The 17,128-nt window shown below is 33.5% G+C and overlaps 3 long non-coding RNA genes across 4 annotated transcripts in view; 1 reads left to right on the top strand and 2 right to left on the bottom strand.

The window, feature by feature from the left end:
- LOC134732376 (uncharacterized) overlaps positions 1-17,128 on the bottom strand; it is a 1,392,928-nt gene that overhangs the window by 217,192 nt on the left and 1,158,608 nt on the right. The window lies entirely within an intron of this gene.
- Positions 1-17,128, top strand: part of LOC134732374 (uncharacterized) — a 135,653-nt gene that overhangs the window by 81,310 nt on the left and 37,215 nt on the right. The window contains exon 2 of the long non-coding RNA XR_010115474.1: positions 9,784-9,858. This is a non-coding gene — a long non-coding RNA (uncharacterized lncRNA). The remainder of the gene's footprint in view (positions 1-9,783; positions 9,859-17,128) is intronic.
- Positions 1-17,128, bottom strand: part of LOC134732373 (uncharacterized) — a 212,000-nt gene that overhangs the window by 5,687 nt on the left and 189,185 nt on the right. For both annotated transcript variants that reach the window (XR_010115473.1, XR_010115472.1), the window contains one exon: positions 4,505-4,612. This is a non-coding gene — a long non-coding RNA (uncharacterized lncRNA). The remainder of the gene's footprint in view (positions 1-4,504; positions 4,613-17,128) is intronic.

The following is a 17,128-nucleotide window of genomic DNA, read 5'->3' on the forward strand; positions in this document are numbered from 1 at the left end:
CAGTTCCACCATGATGCGATCCCTCATGTAGCCCTTTTAAAACCACACTCACTTCCCTCCTATCCCAATTCCATGCCTTTATTCTGTGGCAATCACCAATTTGTTCTCCATTTCTATAATGTTATCATAATTTCTATAATACTGTTATCATTATAAAATTATTTATAATTATATGAATGAAGAAGTAATCTGTTCTCCATTTCTACACTATCATTTCTTAATATTTTCAGATAATAATATCTATAATTTTATCTACATTATCAAATATACTAATTTCTATAATATCTTGAAATATTACAATTTCAAGAACATTATTTAAATGGAATTATGCAGTATGTAAACTTTGGGATTATCTTTATTTCACTTGAGATAATTCTGTGAGGATTCATCAGGCTTATTTATTTTTATTGCCAAACAGTATTTCACTGTATGTACACACCACAGTTTGTTAAATAATTTACCTACTGAAGGACATTTGAGTTGTTTCCAGCTTTTGACTGTTGTGAAAGACTCTGCTACAAGCATTCATGTACAAGCTTTTGTGTTAGCATTCTTTTATTATTTTATTATTTTTTGGAATAAGTGTCCATGAGCGAAACTGCTGACTTGTATGGTGGTTGTACGTTTAGCTTTTTGAAAAATCACCAACCTGTTTTCCAGAAATGTTGCATCATTTTACACTGCAATATATACTCTAGACATTAGTCCTTTGATAGATATGTGTCAGCAAATCATAGCTTGTTTTTGCACCTCTTGATGGGATCTTGAACAGAGCAAATAATCTTAATTTTGATTAAGTACAATTTAGCCATTTATTCCTTCATGAATCATACTTTTGGTATTAAGTCAAATAACTTTTTGCCTTCCCATATATATGAAAGATTATCCCCTATGTTTGGAGATATGCAAGGAGACTATGACTGCCTTCATCCAAACTATCTGAAGCTATGCAAAACTCCCTGGCCTTCCAAGAAGATTTGCTTTTTCTATTCCTATAATTTCGTCTGCCACTCTGACTGATCTCCCACAGTTTTACATTGTACATTTAAATCCAAGACCCATTTTGAGTTAATGTTTGTATAATGTGTGGGCCTTTGACTAAAGTTAATTTCATGCCTATGAATATCCAGTTGCTCCTGCAGTATTTGTGGAAGGGTTATCTTTTGTCCATTGAATTGCTTCTTCATTGTTCTCCACTATTAGTTTATATATTTGTGTAGGTCTATTTCTGGGTTCTTTATTCTGTTCCATTGAGCTATGTATCTATCCCTCCAACAATACTACATATTCTTGATGGCTACAGCTAAACATGTCTTAAACTTGAGTAGACTAATTCTTCTCACCTTATTCTTGTTTTTCAAAATTATTTTAGTTTTACAAGTTCCTCTGTCTTTTCATATAAAGTTTACAGCAACATTGTCTACATGAATATAAATTTTGCTGGGATTTTGACAGGAACTGCATTGGACCTGTAAATCAATTTGAGTATCGACATATTTACTGTATTGAGTGTACTAATTCATAAACATTGTATCTGTTTCAGTTAATTCAGATCATTTTTAATATCTTTGATCAAAATTTTCTAGTTTCTCTATACATGTGTCACACCTGTTTTGTTGGTATTATACTCAAATGTTTTACTGTTTGTATGTAGAATTACAATCGATTGTTGTTCATTTACCTTGTAGCCTGTGACCATGCTAGGTTTTAGTTCTGGGTTTTGGAGACTTTTTTTGTAGATTCTTTGGATTATCTACAGTGACAATCATTTTTTTCTGCATATAGGAAATGTTTTATGTCTTCATTTTTTATGACCTAAGTCAATATCTTTAAAAATGTCATGGAGATTTGATTGATTTCTTATTACATTTAGCAGAACTGATCATCAAAAGGCAGATATTTTGAAGGATAGGATATGTAATGGTTAACTATATGTGTCAATTTGGTTAGGCTGTTCCCTGTAATTTGCTCAAACACAGCTAAGATGTTGCTGTGAAGACATTTTGTAGGTGTGACTAGTCTACAATAAGTTGACTTTAAGTAAAGTAGATTACCCTCAATAATAAAAGGAACTCATCCAACCAATGGAAGACCTTAAGAGCATAATCATCTCTTGTTTCCCAGGGCAAAGAAATTCTGCCTCAGTATTTCAAAATAGAAATCCCTTCTGAGTTTCCAGCCTTCCAGCATTCCCTTCAGGTTTCAAACTCCAGACTACAACAAAGTCCTTCTGAGTTTGCTGCTTGCTGGCTCACGCAAAAAATTCTGGACTCAAGATTGTAATATCAACACCTGCCTGAGTTTTCAGCTTGCTGGCCTGTCCTGTATATTTCAAACTTGTCAGGCTTCATAATTTTGTGAGCCAACTGTTTAAAACAAATCATGTACATACATACAAATATATGGCTTATACATACACATATATGTGCTCATATATTATTCACGCAAATATACATTTATACGTTTGTGTGTGTATATATATGTGTGGTAGGGTATTTATATGTATGTATATGTAATCACGCTTCTCATAACAAAGTTATGGTCAGTGATGGGCTACATATACAATGGTGGTTTTACAAGATCATAGTGGAGCTGAAAAATTCTTATTGCCTAATGATGTAGCTGTCATAAAGTCATAGTGCAATGTACATATTTTTTGTAATTCTGGTGTAAACTTATTGTGCTGCCAGCCATATAAAACTATAGCACATACAGTATTTGGTTTTCTATTCCTGTGTTAGTTTGCTAAGGATAATGGCCTCTAGCTCCATCCACATGTTCTCACTCTTAAGTGGGAGATAAATGGTGAGAACTAAAGAACACAGAGAAGGGAACAACAGACAAAGGAGCCTCCTTGAGGGTGGAGAGTGGAGGAGCATAAAAAATTACTATAGGGTACTGACTAGGCTTAGTACCTGGACAACAAAATAATGTGTATGACAATCCCATGTGACATAAATTTACCTATGTAACAAACCTGCACATGTACCTCCAACCTAAAATAAAAGTTAAAAAACCGTAGCACATATAATTATGTACAGTACATAATAATAATAAATGACTATGTTAGTGGTTTATGTATCTATTATACTATACTTTTAAATTGTTACTTTAGAGAGTACTCCTACTTATTTACAAAAGGTAAATATAAAACAGCCTCAGGCATGTTCTTCAGGGGGTGTTCCAGAAAAGAGCATTTTTATCATAAGAGATGACAGCTCTATGCTTGTTATTCCCCTTGAATACCTTCCAATGAGACAAGATATGGAGGTGGAAGACAGTGATATTGATTATCCTGACCTTGTGTAGGCCTAGGCTAGTATGTATGTTTTGTCTTGGTTTTTAACAAAAAAGTTTGAAAAGTAAAGAACAAAAGAATTCAAAATTTAAAAACAGAAAAAGTTTATAAAATGAGGATATAAAGAAAGAAAATATTTCTTACAACTGTACAATATGTTTGCATTTTAAGCTAAGGTATTACAAAAGAGTCAAAAAGTTAAAAAAAGCTTATAAAATAAAAAAAATTACAGTAAGCTGAGATTATTATTGAACACAGAAAAATATCTTTTTATAAATTTCATGTAGCCTAAGTGTACAGTGTTTTTAAAGTCTTCAGTAGTGTACAGTAACATCCCACGTCTTCATATTCACTCACCACTCACTCACTGACTCACCCAGAACAACTTGCTTTATTGCAAGCTTCATTCATGGTAAGTGCCTTACAGAGGTGTGGTATTTTTAATCTTTCATACTGCATTTTTACTGTACTCTTTCTATGTTTAGATATATTTTGATACATAAATACTTACCATTGTGATACAATCACCCACAGTATTAAGTACAGTAACATACCATACAGGTTTATAGCCTAGGAGCAATAAACAGCACCACATGGCCCAGGTATGTAGTAGGCTCTACCATGTAGGTTTATGTAGGTATACTCTATGATCACACAATGACAAAATCACCAAATGATGCATTTCTCGGTAAGAATCCCCGTTGTTAAACCACTCATGACTGTCTTTTAATCACTGTATCTTTTATTTGTAAATCATTGTAAGGAAGGAGGAAGTGAAACTGATGAGATATTGGCATTTTATTGGAACTTTTATAAACTTTATATTACTCTAATAGTTGTCAGGAAAAGTTAGTGCACTGTGCTACAACACTACAATGGCTATGACGTCACTAGGCAATAGGAATTTTTTAGCTCCATTTTAATTTTATGAGAGCTTCCTTGTACATTTGGTCTCTCGTTAACTAAACCTCATTTTGTGTGCATGAGTATAAAGGTGAGTGTGCATATGTATTTCCGCCCACAAGCAGTATTGCCTTCCACTTCTGCCTTTCAACAGAGTAGTTGAGGAATTGTCAATTGCTTCACTAAGTACCATTAATATGGCCAGATAGCAGTAATCAGTTCCACAGAAGTCATATCATTCTCACCTTGGGATTGTTAAGATCTGTAAGTCCTTTCACGTATTTATTTCCGTACTATAATTACCTTTTTCCGGAAGTCATAAAACATCTTTGTGTTCTCTGAAGGGCCCTAACAATCTAATTTCTTTGCCTGCTTGATTCCTGAGGACTCATGCACATGAGGCTGACTGACCTGAGGATAAGAGAAAATCATGAGTTATAATGACAACTAATTCAGGCCTCAAGAAACTTTCTAAGAATTTCAGATAAATATGGCTGTTTAAGTACGTGAATTCACTTGTACATTCTTTTGCACTGACTTAAATAACAATAATTAAGAAAATTTTTTAAAAGGCATGAACACATAGTGACAAATTGCATTAGAAAGTAACAGCAGTTACAATTACTAACAGCAGTAGCAATTGAAAAGCTGCTTAATAGAAGGTCAAGTAATAAGCAATTTAGCAAACCCATGGAAGCGAAATCTTCAGTCAATGCTAATGTTGATGAAAAGAGTCAAACTCTGTAAATATTTTAGGAGATTTATTCTGAGCAAAATATGAGTGACCATGGCCCATGACACAGCCCTTAGGAGGTCATGAGAACATGTGCAAGGTGGTTGGGGCACAGATTGGTTTTATATAGCTCCAGGAAGCATGAGACGTCAATCAAATACACTTAAGAAATCAATTGGTTTCGTTCAGAAAGGCAGGACAGACAACTCAAAGCGGGGGCTTCCAGGCTATAGGAAGGTTTAAATATTTTCTGGTTGACAATCGGTTGAGTTTGTCTAAAGACCGGGTATTCACAGAAAGGAATGTTCAGGTTACAGATAAAGGATTGTGGAGACCAAGTTTTACTGTGCAGAGGAAGCTCTCAGATAGATAGTAGACTTCAGAGAGGGCAGGTTGTAAATTGTTTCTTATCTGACTTAAAAGGGTGCCTGGCTTTTAGTTGATTATCTCCTAGATCTGGGAAGAGATGAAGGAAAACAAACGGGAAAGAAGATTTTCTATAGAATGTGGATTTTTCCCACAAGGGACTTTGCAGGGCAATTTCAAGGTATCGTAAGAAAATATATTTTGGGGCTAAATATTTCTTTCCTTGTCTCGTAATGTTATGCCAGAGTCAGATTGAAAAGTAAGTCATAATATATAGGGTCAAATAAAACCCATATGATGAGAATTTATAGTTTGTAGGGCATGACTCCCTAGACCCCTTAGGTAGGAATTTGGGCAAGATAAAAAATCAGAGCTTAGTTTTCACTAAGGAAATCCACAAAGCAATCCACCCTGCAGAAATAGCAAAAGACTAAGGAAATGATATCTACAGGTACTCTCAAAGTTGAAACTCAGACTAAAATCCAGGTGATTTTCTAGACATTTTGGAATAAATAGGCCCCAGATTCCTTTCCATCCTCTGGACAGATGTGCAGTTGCCCCTCACTCGCTCTAGCAGATCAGAAGTTTATTGTCTTGTGGATATTTACCAGAGGGACTCTAGATTGAAAGAGATTGGGAGCAAGATTAGAACATATCTTTCTTCGAAAGGTAGCCTACAGAAAAGGGAAGATGTAAAGATATTAATGTCAAGTTCCCTCAAAGAAACAGCTTGGCTAAATTACATCAGAGTGAAGTCCAAGATTGGCTAGTCTCCTATATGTTTTCATAGATTCAAACAGATTGTCAGCCTCTTGCTCTTGAACACTCAACTAGGAATCTTGAACATGCAACTAAGAATCACCAGAGACAGTTGAAAACAATACAATAAATATAAAGCATCTGCAAGGAAACAGATTAAACAAGCAAGCTCTAAAATAAAAAGTATCATTAATAATCTGAGAAGGAAAAAAAGAAGTCATTTCAGTAAACAAGACAGAATACTATTTTTAAAAACTTTTTGAGTAAAAGGAGTCTTGAGAATTAAAAATATTACAGCAAAAGTAAACAACTCACTAGAAAAGATAAACAAAATAGAGAAAAGGGAATATATATGGGAAAACGTAACAGAAAAAGATAAGGCAATTAGTACATCAGGCCAGGAGATCTAATATCGAAATAATAGAATTTTCTGTAAGATCTAATAGAGAAAACAAAAGTGAGAAAAACGACATAAAAAAAGCATCCAATACCTTTCCTAGAGCTAAAGAACATAAATTTTCATCTTGAAAGGTGCTGCTGATTGCCCAGAGCATTGGATGAAAATAGCCTCACTCCACATTATATCGTGAAATTTCAAAACACAAGAGATAAAAACAAGCTTTCAGAAAGAAAAAAAGAAACATACAACTGATATACAGCTGGTTAGAAATTAGGATGAGTTTGAGTTTCTCAGCATCACTGCTAGAAGTTAGAAATCAATAGAATAATGCCTGTGAAATTCTGAAGAAGTATAATTTCTAATTTAGAATTTAGTATCAATCAAATGTGAAATTAGAGTATTGATTTTTTTCTGAATGTATCAAAATGTTAAATTTTTTCAGGAATCTACTCGATGATGTTTCTACCAAAATGAGAAAGTAAACCAAGCAAGATATGGGGTCCAAGAAACAGAATATTTAAAACAAAAATGACTCCTGGGAACTCACAGGAATACAGTGCAGAAAGATATTAAGATAACAGCTGTGCTCCAGGACTTGAGAGCAACCAACCAAAAATAAGTGAATACAGTGAATTTTTAATGAGTCAAGTGATATTATTAATATTAAGCTTCTTATAATAAACAATACCAATGCTCACTCCCAAAATTTCCAGGGTCTGCTCTAAGGCAATCACTTTAAACTCCTAATCTGACTCCTCTGGTATTTATTGAAGATCTCTATATAACATGTTTTGAACCCTATATTTTGCTTTTCCATTTTGGACGTATCTATTAATTTTCCAGTATACTAGATGGAGATTTAGTACTTTATCTCCTGTACTTCACACAACATCACAAGTTCATTCATTATCTTCATATAGCTGAATCCTAATTTTGGTTACATAATATAAACACATCAAGTGATTATGTTATTACATATGTAAATATTATTTACAACAGAGCCATACCTTATAATACAGTTAAATTTATGTTACAGAAGAATTATCTTTAAATTTTATCTGGCATTAATAATATTTTTTCAGTTGCTTAACTTTTATGTACCAGTTGTAATTCAACAACTGTCTGTCAATTGCTTAATTCTCCTATCAATAATTTCAGACATGTTAGGTATTTTTTTAAACTTCATTCACTTTAAACACTGAAACATGGTACATGATGATTTTTTTAAATATTCAAGGCCGGGCCCAGTGGCTCACGCCTATAATCCTAACATTTTGGGAAACAAAGTCAGGGGGTATCACTGGAGTCCAGGAGTTCAAGACCAGCCTGGCCAACATGGCGAAACCCCCATCTCTAGTAGAAATACAAAAATTAGCCGGGTATGGTGGCGGGCACCTGTAACCCCAGCTACTTATTAGGCCAAGGCACAAGAATCACTTGAACCCTGGAGACGAAGGTTGCAGTGAGCCGAGATTGCACCATTGCACTCCAGCCTGGGCAACGGAGTGAGACTCTGTCTCAGAAAAAAAGACAGAAAAAAAAGTACACTGAAGACTGATACTAAAATTCCAAGTAATCAGTAGGAAATGACTCTGAGTTGTAATTCATTGGTATTTTTAATGTTTTTATACTTTCTATTTTGAAATAATTTTATACTGAAATAACGTTTTCCTAGTCCAAGGTTTAATTTATTCATCATGTCTTCTTAGACTTCTCAAATCTGTGGCAACACATTAGTTTTTTCTACTTTTATATCCCTAACACTTTTGAAGAGTACTGGTCAATTATTTTATAGGATGCCCTTGGTTTGGGAGCACCATCATATGTACTTCTCCCTGGCAAAAAAATACTATTTTACAACCAGAAAAAATTTTAATTTTTATATTTTAATTATAATTGGACAGATTATAGTTGTATCTATGTATCGGGTAAAAAGCAATGCAATGATTGAGGAATACAACGTGGAATAATTAAATCAATCTAATTAACATATTCATCACAGCCAGTGCTTATCTTTTGTGGTGAGAACATTTGCAGTTCACTCTCTTGGAGATTCTGAAATGTAAATATATATATAATACATTTCAATTCACTATATTCATGAGGCTGTGCAATATATCCCCCCCCAAAAAAAGCAATCCTCCTAATTGAAGCTTAGGAGCCTTTGACCATGATCTTACCATTGTTCCCAACCCCTCAGCCTCTGATAACCATTATTCTACTCTCTGTTTCTTTGAATTCTATTGTTTTAGATTCTACTTATAAATGAGAACATATTTGTCTTTCTGTGCCTGACTTATTTTACTTAGCATAATGTTCTGTAATTTCATTCATGTTACCACGAATGATGTTTTTTTTTAACTTTTTAAATCTAAGTAGTATTCTGATGTGTGTATATATATATACCACATTTTTTTGTCCATTCCTCTGCTAATGAACGTTTCAGTTGCTTCTATATCTTGGTAATTGTGAATAGTGCTGCAGTGAACATGGGAGTGCAGATATCTCTTTGATATATTGATTTTAAAACTTTTGAGTAAATACCCGGAAATGGAATTCCTGGATCATATGGCAATTTTATTTTTAGTTTATTAAGGAGCCTTTATATTGTTTTTCATAGTGGATATACTAGTTTACTTTCTGAGTTACCCTTTCTCCACATCCTTGACACCACTTGTTATCTATCTTTTTGATAATAACCATTCAAACAGGTGTGAAAGGGCTATCTCCTTTGGATAGTAAAGTGTATTTCCCTAATAATTAGTGATATTGAACTTCTTTTCTTCTATCTTTTGGTCAGTTTTATTTATTTTTTTTTTGAGAAATTTCTATTCAGATCTTCTACCCATTTTTAAATCTTTTGGGGCCTTCTCATGTTTTTTGCTTGCTTGACATACTTTGGATATTAACCCCTTATCAGATGTATGGTTTGCAAATATTTTCTTCCAGTCCATAGGTTGTCTCTTCACTTTGTTAATTTTTTCCTTTGTTGTTGAAAATAATATCTATTTTAAGGTCCATATTAAAATTGGAGGCTTATTCTAAGAATTTCAGAAGTATATGTTATAGATTTCTTTAAAAATTTAGGATTCAATCAAGAACACATATTGCATTTAGTTCTCATGTGTCTTTTTTTTTTTTTTTTTTTTTTGAGACATAGTCTTTCTCTGTCAACTGGGCTAGAATGCAGTGGCATGATCACGACTTACTGCAGCCTTGACCTCCTGGGCTCAAGTGATCCTCCGGCCTCAGCCTTCTAAGTAGCTGGACCTATAGGTTCACACCACCATGCTCAGCTAATTTTATTTTATCTTATATTTTTAGAGACAAGGTCTTGCTATGCTGCCCTCGAACTCCTGGCCTCAAATGATCCTCCTGCCTCGGCTTCCCAAATTACAGGTATGAGCCACTGTGCCTGGTCTGTTACTATTTTCTAATTACTAAATTCAGGCTAAATATTTTTAGCAAAGTTCTGCATAGAGATACCCTGCCTTTCCAATGAATTACATCAAGAGACACAGAATGTATTCTGTATCAGTTTAATTCCATTATTTATAATGTTGTTTAATTGCTTGGTCAAGTTATTGTCCATCAGATTTCTCCATTATGAAATCACCTTTCTTCTGTTTTCTGTGGGGTAACTTCAAGAATCTGTGGGTATTTTTTTCTTTGCCTGAATCATCAATTGCAAAGTGATTGTAAAATCATGATATTCATTCTATATTATTAGCTGGATTCTTTAGAAAAAAATGATAACTCCTTTAAATATTACCACTGTGGAATTGTTTATTCTTGCACTTCTTAAGTAATTAATTACTGTACTGGTTTTAAGCCTAAAATCCATAAAGATTTTTCTTATTTTTACGGAGTTGTATGGTACTTCAGTGTGTAAGTGTGCCATAATTTGTCAATCTGACTCTTCAGTACTGGTTTTAAGCTTAAAATCAGTATAGTCATTATCCCTTTTGATGTTCAAATTATCCCACATTCAGCTAGCAGTAATTCTTTCAAGTTAGTACCTGCGTTATTTTGATGTGTCTCCATGTTATGATTTCCCGTATACATTCTTTTTTTTCCTGTACTGTTTTAAATTTTGTTTTCTATCTCTTCTAATGAGTTGTTTATTTTTGCTCTAAATATTTTCTTATTTATAGACCCAACATGACATTCCAGGATTACCTTGTATTTTCTACACAACCTGGAATCAGCCAACTCACAAAGGAGTCCTGGTCCCTTTTAGTAGAAAATGGTGTTCGTATTCAAAACCCAGATACAGACATTACATAAGTCCATTGTGATTTAGCTATTATTGATTTGGATACCCATTTGGTATGAAAACTAAAAAATAAATATAATCATTTAAAAATTATCAGTTTATATGGATTAAATTTTATCACTGCATTACTTCCTTGCTTCTCTCCAGTTTCCCTTTACAACAGTAAGAAAGAACATTGGTTTCCAACAATATCAATGCATTACTCATTATCACCGTGTGACAATACACATCCTAATTCCACATTTTGGCTATTGTGAGTAATGCTGTAATAAACATGAAATTGCAGATATGTCTTTGAGATATTGATTTTATTACCTTTGAATAGGTAGCTGGAAGTGGCATTGATGAATTATATACCAGTTCAATTTTCAATTATTTCTTATAATGTATATACTAATTTACATTCCCATTAACAATGTACAAAGATTATTTTTTCTCTATATCTTAAGCCAACACTGGTTAGTTATCATTTTTCCTTTTGGTTATAACCATTGTATCAGGTGTGAAGTGATACCTCATTCCAGTTTTAACTTGTATTTTCATTATAATTAGAGATGTTAAACATTTTTTCATATGTTTGTTGGCTGATTATATGTCTTCTTTTAGGAGATGTCTATTCAGGTGTTTTGCCCATTTTTAAATCAGAATATTTGATTTGTTTTTTTCTATTGAGTTGCTTGAATTCCTTGCATATGTTGGATGTTAACTTTTTATTAGATGTATGCTTTGCAAATGTATTCTCCCATTCTGTAAGTTGTCTCTTCATTTTGTTGATTGTCTTTTGCTGTGCAGAAGCTTTTTATCTGATGCAGTCCCATTTGTTTGTTGTTGCTTTAGTTGCCTCTGCTTTTGGAGTCATATTGAAAAATCATTGCCTAGACCAATGTCAAGAAGCTTTTTCTCTGAATTTTCTTTCAGGAGTTTTATAATTTCGAGTCTTATATGTCTTTCATTCATTTTGAGTTTATTTCGGTGTGTTGTATAATATAAAGAAAGAAAGATCCAATTTTATTCTTATGCATGTGGATATCTGATTTTTCTGACACTATTCAAGAGATTATCTTTTCTTCATTGAATGTTACTGAAAACTTTATCAAAGATGAATTGACTGTAAATGCATGAATTTATTTCTGGGCTTTCTATTTTGTTTGTTTCATTAATGTATGTGGCTGTTTTTATGGTAGTGCCATTCTGCTTTACTAAACCTTTGTCATATATTTTAAAATCAGACACTTTGGTACCTTCACCTTTGTTATTTTTACTGGAGATTGCCTTGCTTTCGAGATCCTTGTTGGTTTCATAACAATTTTAGAATTTTTTTCTTCTATTTATTTCTGGGAAAAATATCTTCTGAGTTTTGATAGGAATTGCACTGAATAGGTAGATTGCTTCGGATACTATGGATATTTTAATATTACTTCTTCCAATTCTTGAACATGGAATATCTTTCATTTATTTGTGTCATCTTAAATTTTTTTAATCAATGTTACATACTTTTTCATGTTTGGATATTTTTACCTCCTTGGTTAAATTTATCCGTAAGTATTTTTTATGTGATTGTAAGTAAGATTGTTTTCTTTATTGTTTCCTGGATGGGTGTTGCAGGATGGGGATTGGAAATCTGAGTCTACGATTGTAGACCTGTGTGCTGAATCCATGGGGGCTACACTGGAACCTAGGGCTGTGGGCACTGACCTGGCACAGAGGCAGGCCTGGAACCTGAGGCTGTTTGTTAGGGCTGGCTCGGAGACTGTGTCTGAGAGGAATGGTTTGTTGGCAGGGTTCACTGAGGCAGAACTGGTCCTGGAGTCTGTAGCAAAGTTGCGTAATCACTTGACGCCCCTTTCACAGTGCAGACAGTATCTCTCTCTGCAACAGGCTGTGGAGGTTTGGGGGAGTGTTGTCATGGTTAATGTAAAACTGCCCTTCTTACCCTCTTCCTTCTTATTTCTATGCCCCACCCTGGTGTTGTACATAAAAACACACACACACATACCATGTTTGAAACACTATCAATCATAATTTTTAATTGAGAATAATTTGAGTTTTATGTTGATAGGTTTTTAAAATAGAATTTGATAGCTTCATATACAATTATTTGATAGATGATTTGATAAAAAGAAAACAGTTGTCTATGCTTAAACTTATATTTCCACATTAATTTAAATGCTACCTGGCTCTCTCTGGCTTCCTCTGAAGGCTTGATAACTGTAATAACTGACATGAGAAACTATCAAGCAGATACTATGTTCCATTTTTCAATTATCTTATCTTTCCAAATATGCTGACCTCTTTTTTTCTGTTTTTGTTCCCTCCTGGTGAGTTGACAGTGATCAATACCCTTCATTTTACTTATATTAATTTTCAGTGCAAGTTTCTGTCACTGATAATTGAATCCCTTCATCAATATGACCATATATCTTGGCTACTCTCAAGAGATTACTATGGAGGGTACTTCAATTTTTAGTTTGAGTGTTGCAAAGTCAAGTTGCATAGCATCAAGTATTTTCATAGATTTTGATCCACTGGTTTTCTAAGCAAGTGAGATGCTTTCTAAATGAAAGTATTTTCAGATACCAAATCAGTAAATCAGATAAAAATGAGAAGTTTCGGTAAAAACCCTTAAATGTGTAAAGAAGTTATAGATTAGATTAAATTATTATTCATTCATTATGACTTCCATCCAAAATATTTATTATTAAAGTATTACATAGAACTCCTATGATTCTGCATAGCATAGACTGAATATATTCTTAATCTTCTGTTAAATTAACAAGATACTGATGTCCAGACATCTTAAGTGACTTACTTATACTTTGTTACAGTGCTAATGACAGTGTTGGGACTAAAATCAAGCCCTTTGAATACTTGTGAAATAAATTTTCACTACCTACCACTCTTTTGTGGTATTTAATTTGAGAGGTATGTCAACAATGTACATTTACCAGTAAAAGCCATATAAATAGTTCTATATCATTATCTCATACAAAAATTATCATAATTTATAAGTGGCTAATTATTTTAGCAATTGCAGATTTCAAAGAGAAAATGAGTTCATAGGGATAAATGAAAAAAAATTTTTTTTTTTTTTTGAGGCGGAGTCTCACTCTGTCACCCAGGTTAGAGTACAATGGCTCAATCTCAGCTCACTGCAACCTCCACCTCCCAGGTTCAAGCAGTTCTCATGCCTCAGCCTCCCGAGTAGCTGGGACTACAGGCGCCTGCCACCATGCCTGGCTAATTTTTATATTTTTAGTAGAAATGGGGTTTTGCCATATTGGCCAGACTGGTCTCCAACTCCTGACCTCAGGTGATCTGCCTGCCTCGGCCTCCCAAAGTGCTGGGATTACAGGTATGAGCTGCCATGCCCAGCCAAAAAAATTCTTAATTCAAGGAAAAACAAGCACTAAGGTAAGAAAAATAATTCATTAGGGTTTGGAATTATGACTCTATAATTAATTACATAGCTAAGGTAGCACTGCCTGATTTAAACACCTAGAGAATTAAAACTTAAATAACAACTAGGAATGAACTGTGTGCATTTCTAATTCAGTGTATTAGTTTTGAATCGCATCTATCTTTTTTATCATTTAGGCTGGACTTCCTGTGGTATAGCATTTCTTAAGTCTCAAAGAAGGAAGTTCTGTAATATAAAGTCCTCATATGAATTGATTCTAATTCGTAGTCAGCCACTAATAAACACACATGCTTACATTTTCTTCTTGACTCATTCTCCTTTCCTCTCACTTTTGACTTCTAGGAATTGCATTCCTCAATACAGTGGCAAAATACAGGCTTTTGCCTAAGGCTCTGCTTTTTGGGGGAACATACGTGACTGCGAGTTATAATCTATAGAAATGTAATAGCATAAGTGAGAAACTATAAATTTATTTCTGCCATCAGATAGGACTCATGCAACAACAAAGACTGTGATTTATTCTGGCATATGTAGATGAGTGTGTATGTATGAAATGGAGGTAACTTCATAATTATTGTCTTCACATAAAATAGTTTTGAGCACCTACCACATGGAAGGTAAATTATTTTAGAATAGTAAATGTAGAAGGGAAAATAACTTTATTGAGTGTCCACAATATGTCAAATATTGTGATAGATGTTTACACATATGTGGCTACTTGCATTTCTGTCTAATAGATTCTCTGCGAATTGGAGGAATTAAGTAAATGGTTTCAGCTAATATAATTTGTGGTAGATTGTATGTTTCTCAAAATCTTTATTTTTCTCTCTTCTATTTTCCTTGATATGAGTAAATTGTACTTTCTAGACACATTGACACCACATCTGGCCATTTGTCTTGATTAATCTAATGAAATGTGAGAGTCAGTAACAAGTGTTACTTATGAAGAAAAAGAGCCTGCAGAAGGTTTCCCATGCACAACTTCTCTCTTATGCAATATCTACATGGAACAAATTCACAGTTCACCCAGAATGAATGTATAGTGGGATCTAGAATTAAACATCTGTTCTTGTGAGCCAGTAAGAGTTTTAGGCTGTTTGTTTGTATTGCATTGTAACAACTATTCTGTTCTGTATTCAGTTAATAATTGTGGTACAAACATCCAAATGTTTAAGTAAGTTTTAAACCGAGAAGGATAGAATAAATGTCCTGTTCTCAAATGATATAGAATATTACTAGGGATACAGGACCACAAATATAAACTGTAAAGAAAAGTATTTATTAAGAAAACCATACAAAAATCCTATATAAGAAAACAGTCAACAGTTAGTAAAAGATATTAGAGGAAAAGTGAGTTTTTTAACCTGCATTTCACTTTATTTTTAAATGTGTTATTATTTCTTCTTCTCTATATCCTGAACTTACTTACTTACAATATTTTTATACATTTATTTTACAAATAACCCAGTACATTCTTCATTTGCATCTATTTTCTATTAACTAATGCAGGTCTCACTATACTAATATTACATATATATATATGTATATATATATATATATATATATACACACACACACACAAATATGAGTTAAAAGTACTGAACCATCCTTTTGACTTGAGACTCTAGATGGTTGTGCTTTTGCTATAACTTAAAATCTAGTTATGTATTGAAGAATCATATTTTTGGTTGCTAGAAAAAGAAACCTTCACTAAGTACAAATATAAAAGATTTGATGAGATTGAGGCTTCGCCAAAGCCAAGCGAAGGCAAGCTTGGACAAACAGCTGAAGTTGAGAATGTTTTCAGGCAAAAAGATCTTGGATATTCTATATTGTTTATTGATAGTTTATAAAGCTGATTGGTTGATTGTGTTAATTAGATTGGTGAACTACAGGAAATAAGTTTTATTGTGATACTCTGAATGTGACAGTTTGGGACCTTCAGACAGTCACTTAGCTGTTAGACAAGATGGCCTATCTTTGGAATCAAAGTCAAAGGAGCTAATGTAACACTGAATAGATTACACACAAAATATTCTCATCTGTAGAGTTCTTTATAGACGTGGATACCATTTCTAGGAAAACTTTTAAATGGAGTGTAATATTACTGGAACCATTCGTTCAAAAGCTTTGGATATATTTTCCTAGAATGCTTTCTGCTATATAGTTTAGACTGGGAAAAAATAAAGGAAAACCAGCACATAATTACAAAATAATTAGATTTTTTTATCCTTCTTTTGATTATTATGGAATGTTACATTCTCTAAAATATGGGAGCTCTACAGAAGCATGGTCAAGATAGGAACTTACTTACTTACACTAGGATCCCAGAAAATAGATACTTTTTCAAGACGACAAAATGGGTTTGATAGAAAGACATAGGAGGAAAATAGTCAAATTCCAACAATAGTCTATCATAATTAATTCTCTATAAGCTCTGTTTTTGCAACCTATGCACATTCAAGTTGACTCTGTTTATATATCCTAATACGTTCATGATAACCCCTTGAGTGTTACCCTAATAATTCTCAGTTACTCATGTTAAAAGAAAAACTTTAGCGGAATTAAATTTAAAGGAGTTTAATTGAGGAATGAAAAATTCTCAAATCATGCATCCCCCAGGATCACAGCAGATTCAAAGAGACTCCAGGGATGCCTTGTGGTCAGAACAAATTTATAGACAAAAAAAGGGAAGTGGTGTACAGAAATTGGAAGTGAGGTACAGAAACAGATGGACTGGTTACAAGTTGGTGTTTTCCTTATTTGAACACAGTTTGAACACTTACGAGTCTATTAGTGGTTGATGTATGGCTGTTGGGATTGTCCAAAACTCAGCTCTTCTTATATGTGTATGCTCCTAAGTTGGGTTTTCAATCTTGTCTGCCTATTAAGCTAGGTTACAGTTCATCTAGAAGGACTCAAATATAGAAGTGCAAAGTCCTTCTCAGGCCATATTTAGTTTGCTTTAACAATTC

Source organism: Symphalangus syndactylus, chromosome 14, assembly GCF_028878055.3.
Source record: "Symphalangus syndactylus isolate Jambi chromosome 14, NHGRI_mSymSyn1-v2.1_pri, whole genome shotgun sequence".
Classification (NCBI taxonomy): domain Eukaryota; kingdom Metazoa; phylum Chordata; class Mammalia; order Primates; family Hylobatidae; genus Symphalangus; species Symphalangus syndactylus.